Source organism: Rhinopithecus roxellana, chromosome 16 (genome assembly GCF_007565055.1).
Source record: "Rhinopithecus roxellana isolate Shanxi Qingling chromosome 16, ASM756505v1, whole genome shotgun sequence".
NCBI lineage: Eukaryota > Metazoa > Chordata > Mammalia > Primates > Cercopithecidae > Rhinopithecus > Rhinopithecus roxellana.
In genome coordinates, this window is record NC_044564.1 from 37,671,726 (window position 1) to 37,677,082 (window position 5,357).

The following is a 5,357-nucleotide window of genomic DNA, read 5'->3' on the forward strand; positions in this document are numbered from 1 at the left end:
TGATCCGCCCACCTCGGCCTCCCAAAGCACTGGGATTATAGATGTGAGCCACTGTGCCTAGCCTGTTTTCTCTTACTCTCTTTCCTTTCTTTCTTTTCTCTCTTTTCTCCTTCTTTCCTTCTGCTTTAAGGTCTCACTATATTGCTCAGGCTGGTCTTGAATTCCTGAGATTAAGGAAGCCTCCTGCCTCAGCTTCCCAATTAGGTGGGATTACAGGCACACATCACCACACCCAGCCAGGAAGGTTTCTTAATTGTTCAGTATTTTTACCTTGAGGAACACTCTTCACAGTCTACCTTCTGCAAAGGACTGTAGGCGAGAATGCTACTCAGAAATCCTTCCAGTGCAGAATACATCTCAGAGACAGCAGGCACTAAAGGGAGGAGAGAGAACCTCATAAACAAATTCACAGATTAACCTGAATGTCAACCTTTCGTTTAACCCTATGCCAAAGCCAAACATCGCTGCTTCAAGAGTCATCACTGAAGTGTCCAAAATGAGGCCCACCCTGGTTTCCGGATGGAATTTATTCCCATGGTGTTTGCTTCTCCTGATTGCATTGTCCTCATCTATCATTTCAAAGTACCTTCAAATTTAATTTTTTTTTAAAGGGACATAGTGTCAGAAGACAGTCTGAGCATTCCCTTGTTATAATTTGTAACGTTAATACGGCACTGTACCAGCCAGCTGGGCAGAGACCTGTCCTCTCTGTGGGTCCCAGCTCTGGGTCCTGGGGCAGGACACTGGCCTTGCCCATTGCCCCACGCTTTCATGTCTGGACATCTTTCCAGAGAGGAAACTCCTCCTGGAAGTATGACCAACTAGTCACTATAGCTGGCCACATCCTGCCCTGATCAAGGCCATTCTAGCAAGTCTTTGACCTCAGTTCCTGGTATCCCATCCAATGTGGGAGGTGAACTGCCTTCCCTCTGCCCCAAGGTGGGTTTTGTTTGGGGCCAGGATTCTACCTGCACCTTCCTGGGAGCCATCTACAGTGCTGTTATCAGCTCCCACACAGTCAGGCTACCCTGTGGCAGATTCCCCACCTCTCAACTGGCCAAAACGCTTCACCGTCACCTTGGATCTCATGGTTCATGGTTATGTCCTTCCTGTAACTCACCTCAGGGTTTATGTTTCACCCTGATTAGGACAGCTGAGTCCTGGTGCATCACAATCCTGCCAATGCATGTGGTTCCTCTAGGGCCAGCCCCTGCTCTGGGCACTCAGTCCCAAATCCTGCAGCAAGCTGACCTCTGCCCATGCCACTGTCCTCTGCTACTGCTGCGCCCCAGGGCGTGGTCTGGCCATGTTTGCTCTTTGTTATTCCTGGGTCACATGCCCTCAAGGCTGCTCAGAGTCCTGCACTAGGGGGCTTCCTCCGGGGCTTCTGGCCACCAGCTGTCATTTCCAGCCATCCCCAGGATCCTGCTCAGTGAAATCTTCTTTGGATGTTTGTGTTAAAGATGTAGCTGTAAACGCAAATTGTCAGGTTGGGCCAGGTGGCTCATGCCTGTAATCCCAGCACTTTGGGAGGCCAAGACAGGCAGATCACCTGAGGTCAGGTGTTTGAGACCAGCCTGTCCAACATGGTGAAACCCCGACTCTACTAAAAATACAAAAATTAGCCAGACATGGTGGCAGTTTCCTGTAGTCCCAGCTACTAGGGATTCTGAGGGAGAAGAATCACTTGAACCCTGGAGGTGGTGGTTGCAGTGAGCAGAGATCAGGCCACTGCACTCCAGCCTGGGCGACAGAGTGAGACCCTGTCTCAAAAAACAAACAAAAAAGTAATTGTCCTCTGCAGTCACAGGAGCACCGAGGGGCCCCTGTTGCCACCACTTTCAGGTAAGAAGCAGAACCCTAGGATGCAGTGGGCTATTGTGTGGTCTCCCTGATGTCCTGGAATGTCCCGGCCAATGTGACGGTTTTTCTATCCAGTGCATCCTCCCTGACCAGCCAGCTCTTCCCTCCCCAACTCTTGCCCTGCAGGGACTCTGAAAGCTTGTTCCATTTACTGTTTATACTCACTGTATTTCATAGAGTAAAAGGTGCTTCTCAAACATAAGTTTACGTTGTTCGCCTTCAGCTCCCCCTGTATTCTCTCAGCATGTCTTCGGCGTGGAGAAGCAGGAACCTAAACATGGGAAGTGTTTTGACTTTCAGAAGAGCCCATAGTGAAGGCTCTGTTTATTTGCTTTGAAAATGATAATCATCAGTCCACACCCCTGCAAAGAATCATGGGCAGGAAAAAAATAATAGTTATAAATACAGCTGGATTTTAATAAAATAAGCAAAACAATTCCCACAATCTTTACTCAGTAAGCAAAATTTTTAGGACTGAAATAGACAGATGTATGCACCTATGTATGAAGCTTATGGGCCTAAGTAAATTGATATATATGTTGACTTGAGAGGACTATGTTGAATTTACAAGTATGCACTCATGCATACCTGTGTCATATGCGTGTGTTGAATGCATGTATATATGCTGTTGTCTATTCAGTTTGGGATGTCCACTGGACATGTAGAGTCTGGAGTTCAGAGAGGGTTGAGGCTGGGGGTCTGCAGGTAGCATTTGGCAGGACACAGGTGGGGTTTAAAGCCCAGGGATGAAAGTGGAGGACAGAAAAGTGGAGGCTGAGCCCCAGGGGCTGCAGGGGTTGAGTAGCCAGATGAGGGAGGGATCCAGCCAAGGAGTCTGGAAGGAGGTGCAGTAAGGCAGGGCAGGTGAGGGAGGGCCACTCCATCCATGAAGAGTATTTCCAGAAGCAGGACGTGGCTACCTGTGTTAAACCCTCTGACAGGTCAGACAGTCTGGTAGGACGGTGGGAACCAAAGCCTGGGTCCCGGGGAGAATGGAGGAGAAGCAGCAGGGGTTTTGGCAGCATCTACTGTCCACAGACAGACGGAGGGCCATCCCCCGCATGCTGAGCACTGATGGGATCCAGCCAGGAGAAAGGAGCCAGCGACCATGCCTCAGAGCAGGGGACATACAGCAGCCAGGCCACTGACCAAGAGTGATGGATGGCTCAGGAGCCCACGGTGAGCCTGGCCAAGGAAGCTTTGGGAGTTTTTCCACTTCAGCAGGGAGGAAGGCGCCATCTGGGACAGAGCCACTGGTTGGTGGACAAGATATAGGGGCCTGTAAGTGGTCCCTTTTGTTATCTCCTATTCTCCCAGTGAAAAAGGAGCCAGGTTCTCAGCTGCAAGTGATGAGAAGGGCAAGGGCAGAGGACATTCGAGTACGAAGGAGAGGCGAAGTGATCACATCTGCACAGTATGAACAAATAGACCAGAGAAGGTTGTCACCTCTCAGGGCTATGCTGACTCAGGAGTGTAACGTGAGACTAGTTAGCAGGAATTCTGGAGTTTCCTCCACCTGCACTGGGCTGCTTGGAGGCAGGAATGAAGTAAGCACAGAGTTTGATTAAACCAAGCTCAAATATTTGCCAAGGACCCCACAGGTGACAGGAGAAGGGAGGGTGAAAGTTGTAGCAGGGATAGGCAATGGGGGTTTATAATAATGCACGATGGACTCTTATCTGGGGGGATGGCAGGTGAGGATGTGCGGGGAGGTGGATGGCAGCACGTGCATGGGATGAATGAATTGAAAGATGGCACTGCCCGGGCCTGCACCCAGAGGTGCTGGCTAATGGGTGCGGAGTGGCCCGAGCGTGGTATATGCAGAAAGGTTTCAAGATGCAGCTCTATTGAGAGTTGCAGAGGCCACACAGGAGAGTGAGGGTAGAGTGGAAGGTTCTGGATCCACAGGGTCCAGAGATGAATGTCAGGCAAGGACCATGATTAGCAACTATGCAGGTAGATGGAGATGCAGACTCAGGTGAGCTAAAGCCAGTGGGTGAGCCTGGAGCAGATGCTCAGCTCTGCTTGCCTGGGGAAAAATTAACAGATGTCCATGCAACCCGCCCTCCCCCACACCCTCAGGCACACTGGTTCCACTTGTCTGGGCTGTGCCCTGGACCTGGGAGTGTGAATAGCTCCCCAGGTGTTTCTGCATACAGGCTGAGAACAGCTCCAGCTCAGAGCTTGTTCTACCTCAGTGTTTCCAGGAAACTCCTGTGGGGTCTTCTTAAAATGCAGATACTGGTGCAGGAGGTCCAGGTGGGCGGGGCTGGGGACTCTGCCTTTCTTAGGAGCTCCCAGGTGCTCTCTGCTGTGGGTACTTTGAGGAACAAGGCCTTAGAAAGAGTGTGGTTTTGTTTGTTTTTTAATTTCAAGCTCTCATTTATTAGTGTACCTCTCAATCTTTTAAAAACAATGGAAAAGAAAAAAATAAAGCTGCTCCCAAAATGTCTTATACCATTCTTTTTGTTGTTGTTTGTTTGTTTTGAGACAGAGTCTCGCTTTTGTCACTCAGGCTGGAATGCAATGGCACGATCTCAGCTCTCTGCAACTTCTGCCTCCCAGATTCAAGTAATTCTCCTGCCTCAGCCTCCCTCGTAGCTGGGATTACAGGCACCTGCCATCCCGCCCAGCTAATTTTTGTATTTTTTGTAGAAACAGGGTTTCACCATGTTGGCCAGGCTGGTCTTGAACTCCTGACCTCAAGCGATTTGCCCACCTCGGCCTCCCACAGTGCTGGGATTACAGGTGTGAGCCACCACGCCCTGCCTTATACCATTCTTTAAAAAAGGAAACTGTTTCTTTTAACTTTACACCCACCCCCATCCCAATTTCAAAACACATCATTTAATTGTCTTGTTCACGGACATTTCCAAGATGGGATTTTATATTTTGCTCCCTTAAATTCTAGTTACCACAAAACCCAAACTCCTTTATTGAAGGAGTTTGGTCCAGCTGATGTTGGTATATCCCTTCCAGAATTCTTCATCCTCATCTTTGCTTCTGGAAACATTTCCTCCGGTTCACTCGTTGACCCGAGTGTGATGGCCATGGCTGATGCCTTCTTTGTCCTCTGACTACCTACGGCAAATCCAGTGTGGAGATCTGTTGGGAGGTCTCCTCCCGACCTTTCTCAGGGCTGCGACTGGAGCTTTCCCCTCCATTACTAGAAGAAACGGTCTTCGTTTTCACAGGTTTTTCTGCTTCCTCTTCAGGTCCTCTGGCGGCTCCAGCTCGCTGTGACTTCTGGGGCTTCTCCTCTCTCGCCCTCCCCTCCGCCATTTTCCCCACCGTGGCCTCCCCTTCTGTGTTCCTGACAAAGCCTGTTTCTGCCTGACTGCCTATGCCAGCCCACACAAATAGACCTCCAAGTGTGCTTGCCATTGATGGATAACATACATGTTTATAGAAAGCAAGCTAACCATCTACAGTTTCTAAAACATACCCCAAGAGTAAGCGCGGTGTTGTCCACCCACCACAGTCTGCCTCCGTCC

General features: G+C 49.8%; 1 pseudogene; it reads right to left on the reverse strand.

Annotated features, from left to right (window-relative positions):
- Nucleotides 1-4,796: 4,796 nt before the first annotated feature.
- Nucleotides 4,797-5,145, reverse strand: LOC104668624 (annotated as a pseudogene).
- Between the last annotated feature and the right edge of the window lie 212 nt (nucleotides 5,146-5,357).